Consider the following 24,306-nt stretch of genomic DNA (forward strand, 5'->3'; position numbering starts at 1 on the left):
AGACACTCTGCTTTCAAATAGGCAAAAGACAATGCAAAGTCATGCACTGTGGTGCCATATCTAAATTTTACCTCTTTCTGCAGCTGTGATGCTTATGCATAAAATCTGTTTTTGAAAAATAAAGAGATGAATATTGTTCTGTTGCAACACTTCGTCTTGTTTTTTTTTTTTTTTTTACTTGAGTTAAAAGAAATGTTAAGCTGGCTTAAAAATGTAATCAAAATATTTGGAGGTAGTGGAAAATGCTTTGTGGTATTTTACAGAATGATTAGATTACAGAAATAACAAAAAGAAAGACAACAACTGTAAGAATTTCATCCTAGTGCTGCCACTGGTAGCAGGGTTACTCTAGGCAGGCATCTTTTGTGCACTCTGCCTGGTAAGTTATGCTTTTGAATGCAAAAGTTTTGACCATCACTTTTCCTTAGTACTAACAGAAACTTTAGAACAATATTACAACTGTTTTCAGAAACAGAATTTGTCTCAAGAAACTAGACTGATTTGTTCAACAAGATATTCTCAATGTCTACCTGCATTGCAATCAAATTAGGCATGTGGCTCACAGGGTTCAGTTCAACTACAGAAGTGCTCAACTGAGTAAGAATTTGCTTATCCTGAGTGATAAATATGTATTCTGACCCTCTGTTGTCTAGCAAAACACACAGAGGATGGATAACGTTGCATGTAAATGCCTAATGACAAGTGCCAGGATTAATGTGACTAAGCCTGGCAGTGAGATAGACCTACTTGCTGCATATTCTGCTAATGGATCAAAAGAAGAATTGTACTTGCACAACGAGTTGCAGCAGAGGTTAATGCATCTTGTAGAGAAAGGGAAGATCCCAATCTCCTAACAACAGCTCACAGGAAAAACTCCCTCTTTGACTCTTCCTAGGGCAATTATATCTAACATCTAATTGTTGGGGTTTGCTTTAGTTCAAAATATAACATGACTGTCTACATTGTGTGCAAGCAGTTCATTGTTCAACAGAAATATCACTTGTTTTATTAATTGTATCTCATATAAATCAATGATAGTGATACCTGTGCACGTAAAGGTAAAACAAAGTTTTGTTTTACGATTTGACTTGTTTATAGGCAGCCTTCAAATGCTTTGTGTGAAAGAGGTTGGTTGGTTGTTTTTTTTTTTTTTTCATTTGTATTTGCTAAAGAGTGATTCCTCCATCTTTAAGTATAAATGAATATTCAGTTTTTTTCAGCCTAACTTTTTATTCAGGGGATCATCCATCTCAGTGAGAGAGAATATTTGTTACATTTAAAATTTATTGTCACATTCTTTGTGGGAAACTCAGACTTGCTAAGAACAAACCATTCTGAGCACCGTGCCAGATCTTTCTGCCTTTTCCTACCCCTCTCTATGCAGAGGAAGGATGTGAAAGTACGGCATCCTACCATGGCCATGCGCAGTGGTCTCAGGAGGGGCAGACAGACCATATCACCTTCCTGAAAGGAGAAAGGCCAAAGGTCTGTGAGGATGGGGATGAGCTCCGCAGGGATGAGGATGCTAGCGTGGGTTTGGGGACATTTACTGACCCTGAGCATGCCCGTGTCTTCTAGCTGCTGTGCTCAGTGCCCCAAAGCTCTGCCCCACAGCCTCCTTTGCTCACATGCCCTGCCCCAGGCTGAGAGGCTCAGGAAGGCACTCACTGACACTTCATCTTCACCTGCCATGGAGGGGTACTCTCTCAGAAAAATGGCTCTGAAGATGGTCTCCTATGAGTTTTTCATGTACCTCAGCCAGAGGGAGGACTCATCTGGAAAACTGGCAGCCTCCTGGCAGGGAAGATCTGGCTGCCTGAAGGGAGAGGACCTTGCAGGGTGTACTGCAGGGATATGCTGTGTTTCCAAACGTGGAACTGTCCCACATAGACAGTAGCCTGGCTTCATGAACCAGCTAACAGAGCAAGACAGAGATGGGCAGGCTGACATGCTATGCTTCTGACAGTAACAGAGCAAGAGATGGGCAGGCTGACATGCTATGCTTCTGACAGAGCTAGACACTTGGTTATAGCAACTCAACTTTCCCCTTTGTCCCCTGTAGTATGACATCTCTCTGATCTGATACCTTTGGCTTTCCCAGACTAAAACTTCTCAGTCAATCTGATGTTAACTGCTGTTTATTTGATCACTTCTACTCTGTTTCTTTCAATTTCAAGACCACCTGTAGCTCACAGCTCTCTAGCCAGACCCTTCTCTGTCATGGCATCTGGCAGCCAGTCAAGTGCACTGCTGGCATTTGCTGGCACAAGTGTATTTCAGCATTTTCCCATGGTAAACACCACTGTTTCAGGGCCACGTAGGAGCTCATATGGCTAAAGAAACATCTTATTGTCTTGTGGTTTGATAATGCTTTCATATTGCTGGAGCCTTCTAACAGGCAGCATCTGCCTTCTCCACAGCTGACTAATGGTAGCTCTGCTCTCCAGCGGAGTGCCAGCTATTGCTTTCAGTTTCTTGGTCTCTTTCAGACCGCACATACCTAAAACCCAGCTAGCGGAGGGGTAGGGGAAAGAGCCCTGTCTTAGGTAACTGAAGTTGCTAGTCACAGTATAATGTAAAGAGTTCTGCAAGCCCCAGTGCCAGCAGTTTGGTATACTCCTTCCCTACATGGAGCAGGCTGAACACATAAATTATGAAAATTGATTCTGGAAGGAGGCCCAGTGCTCACAGCATCCGCAACAGCTACCAAATACTCAGCATTTGCAGAAAGATTCTCCAGTTGCTACCACTGAGGATTCCCCTTTGGCAGCATCCACACTTTGCCCGGATCGCTTGCATTACGTGAGCACACGCATTTCTCCCCATAGGTGAGGAAGACTGTGCAAGGGGCATTTCTACTCATAAGAGCAACTGCAGAGTTTCAGACCAAAGGCCCATTTCATCCTGTATTGTGCCTCTAACTGTGGCCATTACGGGATGCTTAGAGAGAAAGCATCGAAGGAAAGCATGGGGTAGTATCTCCCTGAAGTATCTCATCCAGCTTCCAACAGTTTGCAGAACAAGGCTATTTAATCTCTTGTATAGAAATCATTCCTTACTTCAGATCCCATTCCTGTCACTGTTCTCTGCACATTTTCTAATTTTATAATATCCGTTTTTTTTGTGACAGAGAGGGCCAGAACTGCACACAATATCCCTGGGCACACCAGTGTTTTATATAATGACATGACAATGCTTTCTATTTTGTTCTCTGTTTCTGTCCCAATAGTTACTACCGTTCTACTTGCCATTTGATAACATTTAAGTACTAAGCATGTTTGCAGAAATCTTCCACAAAATCTTTTTCACACCAATATATATTTAAAAAATAAGCAACACACCCAAAAAAAACCCCACAACCAAAACAGAAGAGTTATTTGTCTCTAATTTAAAGTTGTAAATTTTCTCTTTGTCCTAAGAATTAAAGGAAAACCTTGCACAATATAGTCCTTAAGATACAAATGAGTTAATATTCTTTCTGGAATATTTTTTGGCCATTCACTAATGTTGGCTAAATTCATTATATCTATCTACCAAACTCTAAGTCTTGAGTATTCAAGCTGTCATTCTAGATGTTTCATGTGCACTGGTCCTCTGTGTGTTTCCTGCTCACACTATGAACTTACTGAAGTGAAACAGTCTAATTAAGCAAGAAACCCTCTTAGGTTCCCTGCACATGTATTATTAGGGCTGTTGGTATTAACTTCATATGTGTGACTTTCCATTAAAGAAATGCTCAAAACCTTTTCTTGAGAACTCCAACATTTCCAATGCTTGCAAGAGACCTTCTTTGTAATTGAGGAATTGGGGTAGGGAAGATGCTTTTGAAATAAGTTAATGTAATTAAATGCAGATTTTGCTGGCCATGAAATATTGAAAAATTACCAGTCACTGGCTTTGAACAGCTTGATAGTATCAACAAGGCAAAAAAAAAAAAAATTTACATATATATATATATATATACACATACACATTTTCTTGTTACTCGAAGAAGCATGACTGGGAAAACAGGTAGCAGAGGTTCATCCTTGCAACTTTGGGCGACTTCAGAGCACCCGTTGTCCCCCTCTCTGCATTTAAGTGATGTCATGGGAGGTGGGTTGAGGACCAGTCTTGAAACTCAAATGAAGATGACAGCTTTCGTAAGGGTCTTCGGGCTCAGCTTAACTAAACACTCTGCAAAATCATGCAGCATCTGGAGGATCCCTGGTAAGCAGAGGACAACACTGAAATAGCTGCATAAAATAAAAAGGTGTTCCTTATCGTATGTTTTTCTGGTCAATGAGGAGAAGGGGAAGTAATTGCTCAACTCTGTAAAGTAGATGTATAAGGTGCCACGTTAGATGTAAGTAAGTTTAACACAGTTAGGGATACAAGATATCTTGATGGAGTATAACACCTCCACTAGCGTAGACTTCAGACACAGAGAGATTGCTATGATTGTGGTCTTCTCCGTGCCAAAGGACAAGGCAGAGGACCAACTCTTAAGGCTGCAACACTTTCCAATTCTTTGGCAACCAGACATGCAAAACTTAGCTACACAAAAATGATGAGCCTCTGCCTCTTGGACTCAGCTTAGATTGGCCTGTCAGCATGGACAGTTTAGATGAGCCCTTGACCAAAGATTTCCAGCACAGTATAACTTCTTGTCCATCCCAGCAATAGTGTGAGATTTTTCCAGCATGAGTTTTTGAAGAGCTCAGCCAGAGATTGTGACCATACACTCTGTGGCGTCACGTTCATTTTATGAGACCTTGAGACATTACTGCTGACTCTTTCTGGAGAGAAGAGGTCTCACTCCTTCCTCCATCAACTCCTCATTTTTCTAAAACACCAACCACTCTTGCTTGCTATCTGGATGTTTTGCCAATTTAAAAAAAAAAAAAAAAAAGAGAACTACAACCCCCAAAATGAATATACTTACTCTGCCTTCTGTTAAGCAGCAACACTTCATCAAATTATATGTTTGTGATTCAATTCAAGATAAACAATTGATTAATAAAAGCACAGAAAACTCAGATTTCCACTCAAGAAAATGAGAACTTTTAAAAATTTACTTAATTTGCATTTTGTTCTGAATGTCATTGTTTCCATTTATTTGACTGGCAAAATTTTGTTGTCAGAACAGGACTACCTTTGCCAAACTTTCCACTTTAAATGCAATTTTTTGACCAAAAACATATTGAAAGATTTCAGCCGGCTCTAATATTTCAGTTTTATGTCTGTGATGGTGCTTATTGGCTCTAATTACATTGCGCTAGGCATTGTATATGCTCATTAATAACAGTCCTTTCTCCATGTCTGCTCTCCAGCTTCTTCTGTGCCCACCCCCACTGATGATCACCCCTATGGTGAACGCAGCAAGGCAACCTACCAAGACTATCTAGCACTGTCTTCCAGTGAGATGGGGTGATGAGAGGAGCAAAATATCCAAGCTTCTCCTTACCATTCATCTTCCAACAAGCAAAGAGAGTTCTTAGAAACCTTAAAAGAAGGGATGAAAAATATACCTAGGGGAAACTTGGTAGCAAGAATCTCTAGATTTTTTATGAAATAAAGGACGACTTCATAAAACATAAAATGCATGAGGCCAACTCAGCTCTTTGGAAGAGAAGGGTTAAAAACTCACTCAGACATGACCTAGCCTAGCAGAGAGAAAGAATTGTGAAGAAAACCATGCCATGGTAATCACAGTCATGATAGAGAGGACTGGACCCAGAAGACCTAAGAAATAAAGCTGAACTAAACATTTCAAGACTCACCAGTCCTTGTGGATGCCAGACACCAACCCATATCAAAACCAGGTGATCCTCTGTTAAACTGTTTAAGGTATGGCTAGGTTTTACGACAATGTTGGAATGATGTCCACTGTTGGAGAGGCCAGCAAGGCCCAGAGCATTTGTCTTTTGTTGATGATCTCCTCCATCTTGATCTTACCAAGTAAGAAGAGGACATAGTTTTACTGGGAATGCATAGGTCAGGGAAACAAAAAACAAAACCTGCTAGACAAGGAAACCAGAAGAATTTATCTGCAAAGAGGTGTTACCTCAAAGGAGAGAGTAGCCCTCAGCAACTTTAAAGACTACATTTGGATTGTCAACAAAACAGTCTGTATTTGGAGGAAAAATTAGGAAGCAAAAGTTGGGGAAGAATTACTTACTCACAGTTTTATTACTATTCTTTATATACTTTCATTCAGAGACGTTAGACAAAGCAGCGTGTTCTAGGCTGCAGTACTATGAATAAACAAATTATTTTTGATGAACTGAGCAACCTTTATAAGGTAGGGAAGACTGAAGGAAAATTGTCCCAACTGAAGGAAATGGCAGAATTAGGGAAATTTGATGTGACTTTTAGGAGCTTTCTGAGTCCTCTGAGAGGCCTTTCAGAGATTAAAACAAATTGCCTTGGCATACAATATGCGCTTTATTAAATTCAGATGACTGGGGGGAGAAAATCTGGGTTTTGATACCTGCATTCACCCAAAGAAATGTCTTAGAGAAGGGACATCATCCAGATTCAAAGGAAACAAAGTAAAAACAGCCATCCTATATATGTAAAATCCTCATGAGCCTGCCAAAAGACTCATTTTCCCTTGCATTTGTTTAGTTGGAAGCAAATTCCCTAAGCATAGCTTGAAAATGTGAAATGGTTAAGAACTCCATTATCATTCATGCTTCAGCAACTTCATTATGTACACAAGCCCAGTCTTTTACAGGCTAAAAGAGCAATCCTGATCCATGCTGCATGCCATCTATAACGTAGCCTTGCTGAAATACCCATACCACTAACATCTGTCTTGTGCAATGTTAAAAGGAAAAAAAAGGGGAAAGATTCCATAGATAAAATGCACATGAGGATGACAAAAAAGGAAAATACAGAAACCTATGACAGACAAATTTTATTAATGGCTCGACCATATGCATTCAAGGAATAATTAACTATTCACAGGTGAAATTAGCAGATAGGACTGTCTGTCAGGAGCAAATTGAATAGACCCTGATTATATCAATAGTTTTCAACCAGTGTCCCCTGGTTATCAAACTATCAAATAAATTTGTCCACTCTCTCGTTTTCTGGGAGGAGGGGGTTAGGAGGGAGGGAGAACTTTAATTATCCGGCCACGGTATATGGCAGGTCATTAATAAAACCTAGTTATCTGGCTGCAGGTTTTATAGTTTTACTGTTATCTATCTTTTATCTAAATAAACATTTGGAAAATGTCCTTAAAATTACTGGAGATGCTTTGCCCCTTCTCCGCCAGATATTTGAAAATGAAACTTTGCTGGATTTTACTATAAAATACATGGCGTCACCTCAAAGACTCCCACCTTCTTCCTCCTACCACTATAATGGAATTGTAGAGTTTGGCGGTACATACATTGATGGATCTAACCAACCTGCAAATGCAGATAAGGGTAAAATCACTTGATGGGTTAGTTCTCCTTAATGTATATTTACTCAGCCTTTATGTTATGTATGCATTTTTTATTTTTGTGCCACATATATCAATGACAAATGTAAGAATTGAAAAGCCAGTAATAACATAAAACAACAGCATTTTTTTTCTCTACAGTGCAATTGCCAGAGACAGTATCTTTTCATTTGAATAAAGAATAGTAGAAAATTAACATTTTTGGGGTCCTGGTCCTGATTCTGTTCCAAGTAAATCCAATTTCTAAACTCCAGCTGACTTCTATGATACAACAGAGGTTTCCGATAACAAAAGCCTTAAATCTCATTTACACCATATTTTTCAACAATAAGTGACTATTATAATGATGCTTCTCATAAAGGAATATGATTGTTTATTTTATATACACTTACACAAGCTCAGTATGGAAATGGCCTACATAAAAATGCTTCTTTTGAGGATAACCAGTTTATAGATATGCTTTCCCAACCAACAATTTTCAATATTTTCTTTTCTGTCTACAGGATATAATATATATTTTCTGATTTTTAATATTGCCTATTTCCTTTTTGTATTGACCTTCAGAAATGTGAAAATCATAACATTCTATTAATTAAGAAAGATCCTGGTTATCCAATAACTTAAGAGGGAATATATATTCCAGGTTGGGTTTTTTTGCATATATGATCTTTCATAATGCTGGGAACATTTTTCTACAGCTTTTAAGCTCCAAAAATAAGAAAAAAAAAAAGGAATCTAAATCAAATGGCAGGTTGGTGAAAGCAATTTAATTCCCATTTTCAAAAATTGTAAGCCTCAAGCACTTATATTGCAGGTTTCATTAGCAGAATTATTAATTCTGTGAATACTCTCCATGTGACCAGGAGCAAACTGGCATAGGGCACACTGCTGGGGTGGGAAATGAAAGGAAAGCTGATGTACTGAAGTCCCTGTAGAAGTAAATCAGGATTACAGAAAACCTCTATGTTAATGCTCTATTAGATAGAAGAGGAAAAAACATAGTAAGACCTTTTAATGATTTTACATTTACAGCACTACAATTCCTTTCAGTACAATGGGATTATTCCTGATTTAAAGAGTAAAAACATTGATGAAAGAGTGAAAAGTCTCTCTGCCTGATAAATCTCTGTAGTAGCAAGAGCTTGTGTTCACAGCAAGTCCAAATGGCCTTGGTAGGAGCAGAAGAGGGAGGAGGAGTCATGCTCCTTTTTTGGAGTGGAACTTGGAAGAGGGTTTATATACTTTTTCCAGCTGGCATATGCTGGTTCATATTTAACATCTGAACTACAGGAAAATATAAGCAATAAATACATTGGAATTAATGTAGTTTCACTGAAGTCAAAGGAACTGTGAACTTGTTGAAGACTTGGCCCTTTGGGAGTTTTTTATCTACATAGTATGGAAATGCAAAAATTTGAAGTAGTACATGACTGTCACAAAAGAAAAGGAAAAAAACATCTACCAGTAAAGTAATAATGCATTATTTACAATTCCTAAAGAATAAGCTTCTGGTCAGATATAGTAATCTTACAATTCTTTGTTGGCTGAGGTAAGTTAATCACATCCCTTTACTTTTTGAAAGATATCAGTCTGAAACATCTTTAAATAGTGATTATATCAGGGAATTCACCCTTATATAATTTTACTAATTATATCTTAGCATTATTTTTATATTGTCTGCATTAACTGTATATTATAGCAAAGATTTTTTTCCTTTGCAATTACAGTTGCTCCATTTTCCATACATTGGGCTTTGGTGGTGATATAATTAAAAGTGGTGCTTTGCACAGGCAGTACTGCACATGGTGAAAAATGGTAGCTATTTCCACACTTCACAGATCCAGCTGCTATGAGCATTAAAAATTACTTAAAACACAAATTTATCGCATTGTGATTACAATGGATTGTGTTGTTATATATTAATTGAATTGTAAATTGCTGTTTTAAATTAAAACACAGCTTATTAGGAATGGCAAGATAATAATAAGGGATGAAGTGATGTTTCATGTAATTGCCAAAATAAAATAAAAATCTGAAGAGAGAGGGGAAAAAAGTATGTTCCAGACAACTACCTCTGGTGAAAAATTGCCCTGGAGCTATTGATGGACTGTATGTTTCAGTTTCTGCAGTGAGTAACACCCTTTAGTCTCAGAACTCAAGGAACTTTTTGTAGCTAAATAATAATATTAGCAATAATAATAAGCCTGGAGATGAACTACCTGCAGATCAAACACCATTTTTACAAACGTGTTATTTTCCCATATAAACTCCATCTCTATAAGAAAACAAAACCACTGGCTGGCAGTTACAATTATGTAGGCAGTCAGGAAGATTATAGGAAAGTGGGGGAAAATCCCAGCAGATGCAAAAGAAAAAACTTTCAGGACGACATATCCTCTGCAAGTGATGTCATCCAAGAAGAGGCTGACAAAGAGCATCCGAAGAAGAGCAGTGAAGCTGGTGAAGGGTCTAGAGCACAAGTCTTATGAGGAGCGGCTGAGGGAACTGGGGTTGTTTAGCCTGGAGAAGAGGAGGCTGAGGGGAGACCTTGTTGCTCTCTACAAATACCTGAAAGGAGGTTGCAGCGAGGTGGGGGTCGGTCTCTTCTCCCTAGTAACAAGCAATAGGATGAGAGGAAACGGCCTCAAGTTGTGCTAGTGGAGGTTTAGGTTGGATATTAGGTTATTAGTATATTAGGTTGGATATTAGTCACCATCCCGGGAGGTATTTAAAAGACAGGTAGATGTGGTGCTTAGGGACATGGTTTAGTGGTGGACTTGGCAGTGTTAGGTTTACGGTTTGACTGAATGATCTTAAGGGTTTTTTCCAGCCTAAATGATTCTATGAATCTGTATACACTCTGCGAAAAATGAAAAAAAGGTGGACGTAAGTCACTAACATTCAGGAACAGTGTCAATAAATAAAGTTTCTTTTTATTAGGAAACATAAAAATGGGCAACTAGACTAAGCTCAAACATGATGTATTTCTATACAACTCTAAGGAAAGTGAGGGAGATGAACCAGGATTGCCAGATTTAAAACAACCTAGTAGAAGAAATATTAGTAGACTATTGCAATTAGTTCCTTCGGCTGGGGCTGCACAGCTAGAAGGCGCGTCCCCTGGGTGGTGGATAGGGGATCCCTCTCTGGAGGGTGCACCGGATAAAATTGAAGAAGGTGCTGCGAACCAACGCAGCCTAAGGGAAGGCCACCCTGACACAAAAACCACTGGCCCTCCAAGTCATGGGGGTTGGGCAGGAGGCCAACTACCTCCTCCTGGAAAAAAAAAATAAAAAGTTGCAGAAATGACGAGCATCAACTTTCAAAAAAACGAAATGGCGGAGATGGAGAAAATCAGTAATGAAGTGAGGAGGAGGAGATGGAGCTGGATCGGTCGTGTCCTGAGGAAAAAAACCAACAGAAGACTGCACTGTGGCCCTTGGGTGGACTCCAGAGGCGCATGCAGCCGCAGACCGATCGAAGTGGAAGAACGATGTTCACGCCTTGTGTGCCTCCTGGCACTGAGAGAATTCAGAGAGAGATTGCAATTAGTTGGATGCAGATCAAGCCAGCTTCTGAAGGAGTGGCTTTCTAGGTTTAAAGCATAGAGCTAAATAAGGCAAAGTCATTTAATATGTAATTAAATATCAGGTACGTAAGGATTTGAATTCCGCATCTGTCTAAAAAACATATAATATTGAGGCTGTATTACAGAAAAGCTACCAGGATGTTCATTAGAAGTGATGTGTTATGGAAGATTAAGGAGGTTTTAAGGAGAGAAAGGTTAATTGAAGAAGGACAAGGGAGATGAGAAGACTTGGTCATGTCACCTGTACCAGGTGTCACCTGGTACAGGTGACATTATTATATAAATTATATTAAAAAAAAAAATTATATAAACATATAAATATGCCAGACTTTGACTCTGTATTTTGAGCAGTGAATGGATCAAAACCTTTGTGCTGTTTTTGGTGTCCCTCCCTGGCATGTCTGGGATGAGCAGTGAGCTGAGCTGCTGCTGGTCACCGTCCAGTTCCTCAGCCAGACCTAGGAGTGCGTTGCATGGTGAGCTACCAGCACAGGTCAGATAGACATGGACTACTCCTACTGCTGCACACCAACCTCGAGCACCTGTCACAGTCAGAGTATTTCCTATTCCAGGAAGGTCTACATCTGTGTTGCCATGATCAGAGTGTCTCACGGTCAGAGGCCAAAAAGCCTTGAGCAAGGGTGGATGAAAATGTCCCACATTTCTTGGCTATGCTATACCTAATGCCAGTCCTGGGTCTGCAGATGGCTCTACACGAGAAAGCAGCAAATGATCCTTGTCCCTGACTAAAATGACATGTGTATTGTGACCTTGATGAGTCATGTGCTAGTTCCTACCTAGGAAACAAGCCTTCTGTTGATGGGAGAAGCCACCAGAGTATGTGGATGTTTCCCAGGACTGGGTATGGAAGGTGGAAAAAAGTGAAATGGAAAAGAGGTAACAAAATAGAAGCACCAAGAGTCAATACCAAGATTCTACAGTCACAAATACTCTTCTTTTATAGAGATACAGACCAGCCTAACACCATCGATAGATGCAGGACTGTTATGAGGTGGTGCCTTTAAATATGTCAGTGCTCATTACAGTGTGTTAGTCACCTCACTTCTGTGATGATGAAGCCCACTCAGAAATGGCATTTCAGCTTCCTTCCTACAGATTTGAGGCTGCTGTGGTGGATGTTTATCTTGACTGTGAAGCTACTCAGTTGACTTTTGGGCAGGGTCCTAGGAAGATATACAGTGGTACAGAGGATAGAGAGTGATGACCTTCCACCTCCAGCCCAAATAAAACAATCCTGTCTCTTCTGTAGTCTCCTGGATTGGAGTCTCCTGGATTTCAAAGAAGGTTATCTTCCAATCCAATTTACCATGCTGTAATCTCATCCAGTCTCCCACCAGCCAGTAGCTTTTGGAAGGCAGAATTAAAATAATTCAAAAAGTGACAGACTTTGTTCTCAAGTCCAGTTTAAACATATTGCTCAGGATTCAGATAGGGCTTTTATGTGAGTCTTTTATGTGAGGGACTATTTGTTTTCCTTATAAAATGACTGTGCATCTGTTGTAAAAGAAACTGAAAAAACCCAACAACAACCCCCCTCACTCCCCCAAAAAACCAAACCCAACCAAAATCAAAATCTAAAAATAAAAGCTGGCATTGAAAAGAAAGTGATGCTACGTGAGGTATGGTTGTTCTTACGGATATTCATCAGCTATCCTCCTTCCCTCTCTCTCAGAGTCCTTGTATACTAATGGGAGCTGCGTTTTTATAGTCTATGTATGAGTATCCCTAAGCACAGGAAGGATTTGAACCTTGGTCCCTTACATTTTGGGTTCTTTAAGATACCTATAATCTAAATCTGAAGGAGAACAGCCCCTCTTGACAGCACAAGGCAGATGGAAACCTATATCCTGAGTGGTTGGCACCTACTGCTGCAGAAGGCAGAAGAATGGAAGGGGCCAATATGTACAGCTGTTTTTCACATTCTGCTATGTTTGAGGGGGCTTCTCCAATAGCATAACTTTATTTCAGGAAGTTGAAATGGTAATGGCAGTAATGTGTGAAAAGCACAGACAATAAAACTGTACCTGGACTTACCTCTGATGAGCAATCACCTTAACTCAAGCAAGAGTTCACTCCCTGGGCTCCAGAACTCCTACACAGCACAAGAAGCAGTGACTCCAGTGAGGATGTTTTTTCTCCTATAACAAAATCTGAACATAGATATTAAATGCTGTGGTATTCCAGCTAGGAGCTGAGCATAGTGCAGAGGAGAAAGTTACTGCAGTGTGGCAGGAGGAGTGGCTAGCCAGAACTGCAAGCTGGGCCTGATAGAGTAGACACGTGGCTAGCAAGGGACACATTGTCAGCTGCAGCTGCAGTAGGGATCTTTATCCTGTAGCCTGAATTAGGATAGGGGTGAGAGATGTGGCATTCAACACAGAACAGATTGCAAGCTAATATGCTAATGAGAGGTAGTAGACTCAGCAACTCTCTCCTCCTACCCCCCCTCTATTTCTTCACTAAAAGAAGAAAGATCTTTACCCTTTATGTACTTCAGGGAATGGATTGTTTATTTTTCTGTTTCTCATATTTTGCAGCCCTCTAACCTTTTCCTCCTTTGTTTCCATAAATGCTGTTTCACTAAACCTATTTGGTTGCGATGTCTTGTGTTATGCCTTTTCACATGAAAAACTGGACAGAAAAGAGTAGAAGATCTAGTTGTTTACAATGGTATATTAAGGTATTATGGAACATATTTTTTTACCCTTTTTAGTATGGAGTAAATATTGGAGGTTTTATTAAAGGGTGAGGATATGAACAATTCTGGTCAAGGAATAATTTAAAAAAGAGTTTGTGTATGTAATCAAATTTAGTAGAATTAATGCATTATACAACATAGGAGGCATTTGTGTTCATATTGGGTTTTTTTAACATTTGCCTCCTGATCTTTTAAATGTTGTAACCTTTGTTTAGCCCACCTTTCCCCAATCAGTTAGTATAAACAGCAAGTCAACTCATTCCTCTTAATTCTTTTTATTCTTATTCTCTAGTACCATGTGCTTTTGCAACCAGAATCATGGGATATACTTAAAAGATGCTATCACAGACATTCTAAATAGATGAATGTTTTAAGTTTCCAAATGTTTTCATCTGGATATATACCTAGCACTGTAGCCACAGAAATGTACAGAATGATAGCCCAGTAGTAGATTTTTAGAACAGAGCTACTTTTAAGGATAGCACTAGTATTGTCAGAATATGGCTTCATAATTTTAGAGGACTTATATCTGGTTGTAGTACTCAAAACCAGGATTCACAGCGTTCTGAGATGATCAGGAAAATAAAAAAGTAAAATTTGCCAAACAAAATATTTTCAATACAGACTGAAATAAGAATGTTTTATATAAGGTCCTGGTTTGACCCTCCACAGATTATTATATACATTTCTGGCCACTCATTGCAAAAAAGAGGAATAATTTAAATAGGAATATGTGCAAAAATGTCAAGAAAGATGGCTAAGTGAGCAGACAGCCTAGAGTACAAGAGGAAATATAAAAGAAGTTGCCTTGTTTAGCCTAGAAAAATGAAAGGCAAGAACTCCTCCTGAGTTAAGACTGTACTGTATAAATTCAGCAGGTGCCTATATGCCACTGAAGGAAATGAGCTATTTAAGAAAAAGATAATGTTAGCGAAAGAACAAATTAGTATAAACCAGTCATGAATAAAATTAGACTGGAAATTAGAAAAAGGTTTCCAAGTACCAGAGAAGCAAGGTTCTGGAACAGCCCTCTGATAGGAGTTGTGGAGGGCAAAACACCTATATAATGTTAAAACAGAGTCTGAAATTAGTGCTAATAAGGGTATCTGGTGTAGTTGTCTACAGTGTGGAGGACTCTCTCGGTGACCTGTCAGTTTTCTGCCAGCTTTTCATCCTATGTGGCTAAATTATTTGCTGAAAGGTCAAAGAGGAAGTCTGTGTAGATCTTGGTTCTCCTAGATCAAAGATCAGCATTGCAAACTTGTGATTTTCCTTTATATTCCATTATGGTTTTAATTTTATAGATTCATCTTTATATAAGGTGAATATATATAAGAAATCTTCCTGCTAATACATAAGAAATCTTCCTTTCTAGGAGAGAGGAAAAAAAGGTGGTTGTTTCTAGCCTTCCTGGCTCTAGAAAAAAGATGTAAAAACCTAATGTATCTTAAAAGCTTAATAAAATGTGGACATATGAAACACCTACTATTTTTAGCTAATCTAACAATTTGAGGCTATAAATAAGTTCTCATTCTCATTCAATTCCAGCTTTCTTCCCTGAACCATTACTCTCCTCAGTGCTTTATAGCTTTTTATGAACTTCTTTTCCCCCTACCCCAAAAAAACCTCTGTACACCACTCAAACTATGGCTTCAAGCAGGCCTTTCTCATCCCCTCCAAATGAAAGATTTGCGCTCTAGACTTGTTTTGCTGGTACACGTGTCACTTGTATCACCACATCCATCCTCTCGGATAGTTCATTTACAGTTTAATCCAAAGGAAAAGAGGCTTTAGAACCAGTCCATGAGGAAGTTGCGTCAATCATCCTTTCCTATTTTGTCGCTCGGTAGGGAAGGATATGATACCGCTTCATCGGCATCCATCTGGCAGTACTGTCTCTAGTCTATAGGTACCATACTGCAAAGAGTCAAGTGTCACTAGGAGCCGCCAGACTTGTGGCTGCACTGAACAAGTCAGTGATGTTTCTGGTTGGTTTGCTGGGTTGGCCAGCTTTCAGCCAGTCTCCTGAGCTCCGGCTGTTAATGAAGTCAAAACCAGTGGAGTCATTGACACCTTTGGTCACCTATCTTAGACAGGTGGCTTCTTGATAACGTATCTGGCATCAGGTGGTTATTACAAATGAGGTTTATACCGCAGTTCTTCTTCCATGCAAATTTTTATTTGGTGCAACTGTGGTGGAAGAAGGAGCTGATATTTTCATAAAGATGATGGGTGCCAGTGGTCTGTGATCTCTCTTGTTAGGACATCACAACCTAGCACAGCACCTTGAGAAAATTTACGTCTTACAGGCTTCTGCCAGAGCTGCTTCTTGCATGAGTGTGTTCCTGTTCACTGTGCAAGCATTTGTAAGGCTTATAATGTATGGTCATATGTTCGTGTCATTGTCTCACGTCTTAGCTAGTAACTGCATGGTATTCAGTATCTAGACGTTCAGCCTACAAAAAGATACGCTTGATAAGAAAAGATAAGTACTGGGGGGTTGGGGAGGGGCTGTTGGGGCAGCCTCTGTGAGGAGAGGTTCTTGCAGTGAAGTTGAGCTTGGGAATGGGGAAGGAAAGGTGTTTTCCCCCTGTATGTGTAAATGTTTGTTTCTTTTTTTGTTTTTGTTTCCCACCACCTGAATCAGTAATTAAATATTTATTTTAATTGTCAGTAAATTAAGTTTGTTTCCCAAAGTGAAATCTGTTTTGCCTGTTACAGTAATTGGTAAGTGATCTCCCATCTTTTATCTGACCCACAAGCTTTCTTGCTCCTGTTCTTCCTATTTTCTCCCCCCCATCCTTCTGGGTGAGGGAGTAATTGAGCAGCTGAGTGGGTGCTTGGCTGTTAGCCAGGGCCAATCCAGCACATAGACACAAGTTAAAAATGTGGTGAGAGGACACAATTCCTGGGATAGCGGCACCCCACAAAGCTCCAAATTTGTGTTGTTTTCTGATGGTTTGCTGATGGTTAATTTGCCATATCCAGTGAACAATCTTGATTGCACCTCATTCATCCTGTTGCTAGACCTATTTCTTCGCATGACTCACAGCTTTGCAATTATCATCTCTAAGTCTTTTGACTACACAGATGTCTTCCCACATTGATGTCTTCCTGCAGTGTTGCTGCTTGCCCAGGTTAAAATGGTTTCTTATCAACAGTGAGGTGGAATTTGAGATAAGCCATATCAGGATATGCCTGTCAATTGCTTTTCTTCATAGAATCCACTACATGCCACATTCTTAGCAGGTTAGACACCTACAAGCATCTGTACGGTAGATCTGCAATGAAAGTAATCAGTGATTTACACTATACCAAATCTTCTACAGCCATGTGGTCTTGCTAATTTGAAAGGTTGACTATAATCTTGGGATAATGGTTACTGTTGGGATATAATATGTCAGGTATTGCCTACATGAACAGCAGAACCCCACCATGTATCTTGTTGAGCCACAGTGATTGCTCTTGGTTATATTTTTGACACAGTGTTCTCACAGCATAAATGCTATGACCTCCTGTTGTTTCAGCATGCCAGCCACTGATGGAGCTATGCTATGGATTGCAGCAAATCTGTGGTATAACTTACAGCTCCATGGTAAAATCTTCAGCAGAATCACTCTTGGCACTCTGAAAAAAATATCTATTTTTTGTAAATAATGCTTCAGGAGATCAAGTATTTAACAGATTTTTAGCAATTCCATTTTGTGGCTTTCTTTCTTTAGTCACCTGGTTTAAAGCACAATCTCGTCCCTTAAATACAGGAAAGTGTCAGTGTGTTCCCTTCCCAGCGTGCTCAGGGAGGAAGCCTCAAAAAAAAAAAAGAAATCTCAGCTACTGCATACCTTTGCAGTTCAAACAGGAATCTTTCCAGTTGTTCTCAAACCTTCATCATCTCTGTGATCCCCATGGCATGCTGTCAGCCTTTGAAAAACACTTAAATAAAACTTATCTGCACAGCTCTGTCTGTGAAAGTAGTGTTCATTCACCTCTGAGTCACAGGGAGAAGATTGGGAAAAAATTACTTTCATGGAAAAGGAATAGGTAAAAATAGAAATAACAGCATTGTTAGCCGTGTATGTTATCAGGACAAATATACAGTAAATGTTTTTCTCACTCCAGAGTGGGAAAAAGTCTGAGTCATCCTAGATTTGTAATTAATACTCAAGAACCCATTAAAGGTATAGCAGTACCTCCTATGGCCCAGGGCAGCCTGTGTGGACTTTAGCTATATTTCCCATGAAAATCAGGCTTCTGTGAACTGCCCATCCATCAGGTCTTCCCTCCTGCCACAGAACACATTACTTCTTCATAACTTCCATTCTGGCGGCCCATTTCAGCAGAAACAGACACTTGAGAATGTGGCCCATGCACCTCTGTTCTGCTTCTCCAGCCTCCATCCCCAAGATCACCATCACTGTCTTTCCAGCTGCATTTCACAGGACCATGGCAGGTACAGGGAAGGATATGATCAGGCTCTGCCCCTCACCACAGCCTGTGGAAAGGGTCACCAGGGGAACAGATGAAATCCGCTGGTGTCTGCCAGTGCATGAAGGAACAGCCTGTGTTGGGTCGTACTGTGCTGCAGGAGAAACTGCAGTAGCACTTTGGAGGGCATACGCACTCTCTGCTTCTCCTTCTGGCTGAAGGACAACGTTTCTGGCTGGCATGATGCAGCTTGGCCATGCAGCTTTTATCACACCATGTATGAAGATCCACTGGAGTCCAGCAGGAGACCTCTGACACACACACACACAAAGAAGCAGCTACTGATCAGAGCCTGGTCCACAAGTTTACTGCTGAAGAACCATGTTGCAATGGTGTGACACGATGTTTCAAATTCAGGTTTCCTTTCAGAGCAAAAAAGCCCAAAGTTTTTAATTTTGAAAAGGAGAGTTGCATAAAAATTGGAAATGAAAAATAAAAGCAGTCAAAAGGGTAACATTCTTATCATAAATGTTTATCTCTTTAATATAAATTTGTATATTATATTATAGGCCCCCTATTAGAAAATCAGGGTATAGTTATAGCATCTATTAACAAAATGCTCCCACCCCTAATCAGAGTGGAAAAACAGTAGAATAAGGCGGCTACTGGTACTCAACTGGTATCCTTCAACAACTGGAACTCATTCAAACAATCAAATGAAAATGGAACCTCAGCTCAGGTGACCAAAATAATGCAGGCCAAAATAGATTGAGGCATAACATTAACAGTAACTAGAAATAATTAACAATAAATTAATAACAAAAATAAAAACAAATTAAAATATTACTATTTGAAAAAATTTTCAAACTCACCCACAGCAGGGAGCTTATCAGAGAATCAACATTCAGTAATAGCATTATAAAAAAGGATAGAATTGGCAAGCAGCCAGATAAATGCAGTGCAACATAAAAGACACAGCCTTTGCAAAGACAAGCCATGGACCCTGCATTTGGTGGAGTTCTTTGAAGGAGCAAAAAACGTGTGGTTAGGGCCATCCTGAGGGACAAGGTGTTAAGATTCCAAAAAGCTTTTGTCAAAATCCTCCACCAAAGATTCCCAGAGAAACTAACTGATAGGATTTGATGGACTGGATGATTATGAGAGGTAGCTCAAGGTCCTCAGCACTGCAGACAGCTTCGAATTTTGCAAGCCCAAGTAACTGTCTGACCAGGATGACACTTTGCCCCATGTACCAAGCAGAGCCCTTGGTTGTCCCCTGTGACTGAACCAGGCCTCTTTCCCCTCCCCTCTCCAGAGCATGGATCTTCCTCTTTCTCTGAACGGTGGGCTCAACAGACCTTTGAACAACAGAAGATGACATGAATGCTACAAATGTGGAAAAAAGTTAACTTTCCTCTTCCTCCCATCTCTGGCACTGGCAGAAAAAATTCAGCAGTATCGCTTCCTCCAGTGCCTCAGCTGCAGCATGTCTCTGCTGCTGGTACATTTTTGGATTTGCTCCCAACCATGTAAGGAAGATTGGTGTCATGCACAAGAGCAGGGTGCAAAGACTAGAAGGGGGATGACTCTCAGCAGGGCTTTTTTATTGTCCTCACAAGTCTGCAGGCAAGACACTGCCACCTCTGCTGAGGATTAAAGCCAAAGCTGACCTGAGCTGCTCTAATGATGGCAAGTCATGGGCCAAACTGAATGCAGTTAGTGTGCTAGCACTTGCAGCTCTTGAGTAATTACATCATGAGAGCAATTTTATAATGACGTAAGTACACATTAGGTGATGAGGTGTAATGAGCTTTTTTGCAAGGAGCCAGTGAATATATTTAGAACTGTAAAAGGTCTGTTAACAGGCTACAATTTTCTTCCAGAGACATTTATTGTAACTAATTCTGCAAGGCAGATGAACCTTTCCCCTTTTTGCCACATTTAAGCATGCCTGTTGAGAAGTGGCAGAGGGGAAATTCAGAACAAAACACACAAAAATGAGTGCATGCTAGCATCACACACTTGTTTCATCTCCAGTAGTACTGGATTTGCAGGGTTGAGCTTACAGTCTCTACCAGCAATGGTGGGGAGGGAGGGGAGGGAGAGTGGTCTGCGTCCCTCTGCTCAGGGCTGCTGGAGCAGGCTCCTTCTCCAGGAGTACAAGGCTCTGATGAAGGATCTGCCCTTTCCAAGGAGGATTGGTCCTGATGACAAGTGTCTTGCCAAAGCATTAAGGGTTGTATAGAGGAGCTGTAGGCAGGGAAAAATCTTTCTTTCTCATCCCCTTTCTTTTTCTCATCCTCATTTTGCATGTCACTCACAATATTCTGTGGGCAGATGGTGTTTCAGACGATGAGCTATGTACTAAAGCTGTGATGAAGACCCATCACGGCTTTAGTATGTAGCTGAAGCTAGCAGACCCAAAGACCGTTAACTTTGTTTTGCTGTTCACAATTTTTCTATGCGTACTTTCTATTTGGTGAGGCAATATCTAGTCCACTGCAGGCAGCTTTTCAATATTTGCTTTCACTGGCACTCTCTGATGGACAGTTTTCTAAACTGATGTGTACCTGAGCAGATAAAATGATTAAAAGACATTAAATCATTTCAAGAGAAAGCATCCTCCTGATTTGCATGTGATGCAGATCAGTCTTTTTACAGCTTAATGTGTTAGCATGATAATACTGCAAGAGAAATCGTCCATACAGTATTAGGAGAGAGGTAAAGACCATCCAGTCTTTCCAACCAGGGTGTCATATTACTTATCAATGCATTCCCATCCTGTGCTCTGCATTCCTCCTTTATCAAGTGTTCATATTTCTGCTGCAAATCAGCAAATACCACATAAGGAAAAAAGCCCTGATGATTTGATATAAAAAAAGATGCCTTTCTTGCACAAACTGTAACAGTAACCTAAATACTTCTACAGTATCATTTCTACATGAGCAGCCAAATCTCTGGTTAAAATATTCATATTCACAAATCAGTTCACTAATCTTTCTAGTGTGTTTCTGAATTCAAGTTTTATCTTCTACAATCCCCTACAGCAATGCATTCTAAAATTTAATTATGTGTCACAAAAAATACTTTCCTTTCCCTTAAATTCTTCCTGATAACTTAGTTCAGTTGTCACTGGGTTCTCTGGATATGATAAAACAATATTTTTTCCCTACTATGCTTTGTTATATCTTCTGTTGTCCAAGCTGAGGATTCCTAGTTTATTTTTGTCTCCCCTCATGTGAAAGCCATTCTAAATCACTGATTCCACTTGTTGTGTTTTTCTGGAATATATCTGGGTCTCCTGGATCAGCTCCAGCGTGTTTCTATTGCCACCTTCCCGCTCTTGGGAATCAGTGCTCTCAGGAGGAAGAGGCAGATCATAGAATCATAGAATCATGGAATTGTTAAGGTTGGAAAAGACCCTTAAGATCATCGAGTCCAACCGTTAACCTATCACTGCCCAGTCCATCACTATACCATGTCCCCAAGCAGCACAGCTACCCGTCTTTTAAATACCTCCAGGGATGGGGACTCAACCACTTCCCTGGGCAGCCTGTTCCAATGCCTCACTACCCTTTCAGTGAAGAAGTTTTTCCTCATATCCAACCTAAACTTCCCCTGGCACAGCTTGAGGCCGTTTCCTCTCATCCTATTGCTTGTTACTAGGGAGAAGAGACCCACCCCCACCTCGCTACAATCTCCTTTCAGGTAGTTGTAGAGAGCAAGAAGGTCTCCCCTCAGCCTCCTCTTTTCCAGGCTAAACAACCCCAGCTCCCTCAGCTTCTCCTCATAAGACTTGTGCTCTAGACCCTTCACCAGCTTCGTTGCCCTTCTTTGGACACGCTCCAGCACCTCAATGTCTTTCTTGTAGTGAGGGGCCCAAAACTGAACACAGTACTCGAGGTGCGGCCTCACCAGTGCCGAGTACAGGGGCACTATCACCTCCCTGGTCCTGCTGGCCACACTATTCCTGATACAAGCCAGGATGCCATTGGCCCTCTTGGCCACCTGAGCACACTGCTGGCTCATGTTCAGGCAGCTCTCGACCAACACCCCCGGGTCCTTTTCTGCCAGGCAGCTCTCCAGCCACTCCTCCCCCAGCCTGTAGCGTTGCATGGGGTTGTTGTGACCCAAGTGCAGGACCCGGCACTTAGCCTTGTTGAATCTCATACAGTTGGCCCCAGCCCATTGATCCAGCCTGTCCAGGTGCCTCTGCAGGGCCTTCCTATTCTCCAGCAGATCGACACTTCCACCCAGCTTGGTGTCAAAGGCCTTACTAAAGTCCAAGTAGACAACATCCACAGCCTTCCCCTCATCCACTAAGCGGGTCACCTTGTCATAGGAGACCAGGTTAGTGAAGCAGGACCTCCCTTTCATAAACCCATGCTGGCTGAGCCTGATCCCCTGGTTGTCCCACACGTGTCACATAATGGCACTCAAGATGATCTGCTCCATGACCTTTCCCGGCACCGAGGTCAGGCTGACAGGCCTGTAGTTCCCCGGATCCTCCTTCCGACCCTTCTTGTAGAGGGGCATCACATTTGCTAACTTCTCATCGCACATTACAATGGTGAAAAACTTTATCCATTATCCCAGAGGATTTTAACATCGACCTTTAAAAACACCTATGGATTCAGCAAGTCTGGAGCACGTAGCTTCCAGGACTTGTGCAAGGCGAAACTAAGGAACCCTCTAGTTCATTCTCAGCAGCAGCTGGAAGGCAGCTTTCTCCCAGCCCTCCAGCGTTCCTAGTATTGTGCCGCTGCTTAAATATGGGAATCCAGATAGCTCAGATAACAGGCCTGTTAGTCTGACCTTATCCCAAGAAAAATAAAGGAGTGATTAAAATGGGCCTTTGATAAAGATTTTTAAAAGCATGCTGCTCTGAATAAATTTGCTTCAGCTACTGGTGCCCTTCTTGCATGTCCTTGTTTAAAATGATAGCCATAATTTTTAAACCTTTGTTGTTGCTGTGTGCCATCTTTGCTAGTCCTGTTAGATCATCACAGGTGAGATGATAAAAACATCATTTAAAACCATGTTACTTGATGAAGCTACATAACGTCCCATTCTAGGCATCTTTTCCTATTCAGAACTCAGTCAATTCAAGAACAAGGAGTCAGCTGTGAAATCTGATCACAGACCCAAATATTCAATGGTGCTTAGGACACAGCTTTGGTTTCAACTCCTCTCTCACATGTCTGGGGAGTGCCAGTCTACAGAAAACCATGTTTGGTAGGAGGATGGCGAGGAGCCTTCAGCCGTCAGAGTTCCCGGAACGACGTCACTCAGCCGTTTGAAACCCGCAGAGGTGACGACAGCCTCCTGAGCTCCAGGCTCAGCGCGTGCTAGGCATCTCTCAGTTGCCGTGGCTTTAGCAGCTGCAGTATTCGCATAAGGTAACTCACAAACCAGTGGTTAAGCCCAGTGGCAGATACTAATAGCAGCAGCCTCTTTCCATTTCTCAAGTCCATTTTAAATTAATAAGAATGTTCCCCTTCTGTTTTTCATCCACAAAGAGACCCCCTTCGCATATTAATTTAATGTTAAATTGATGGATTAAATTATACCAAGCTCAAAATCAATTCTGCACATATTCATTAGAACGGACTAAATCCCTTAGTAAGGATAAAGCACAGAAAATGCATTTAGAGACACTGATAAGTCCAGGTCCATTATATGTCATTTTAAACAAAGAGCAAAAAAAAGCCCCTTTGGAGACGCTCTATCAGCTATTAAACAGAGACATTGCATGCACAGGGAGATTGATGATTAGCATTTCCATTCTCAGAACGGCTCTCCCTGGGCTGATGATAACAAGTAAATGCCTCTTCATGTCTTTGTCACAGTTCACAGAGAAGCAGATGCCTAGACTAAGCTTTTCTCCTTTGTCTTTCCTCTTGTGCAATCAGTTAACAAGTGCAAAAGCACAACACTTTCCACTATTTGCTGGAATTCTTTAATCTCTGGTAGGATCAGGTGGCAATTTTACCTCTTTTTCTTTTTTCCTATACTGGCCATTTCTTTTCTGTAAGCCTCTCTGATTTTAAGCTCATTACATTACTCACTAGCACGGGAGGTGTCTCATTTGATAACATGGGACAGACCATCTTTCACGTGGCTGCTGGCCAGGAGAAC

This window comes from Platalea leucorodia (assembly GCF_965183815.1).
Source record: "Platalea leucorodia genome assembly, chromosome: 1".
Taxonomy (NCBI): Eukaryota; Metazoa; Chordata; class Aves; order Pelecaniformes; family Threskiornithidae; genus Platalea; species Platalea leucorodia.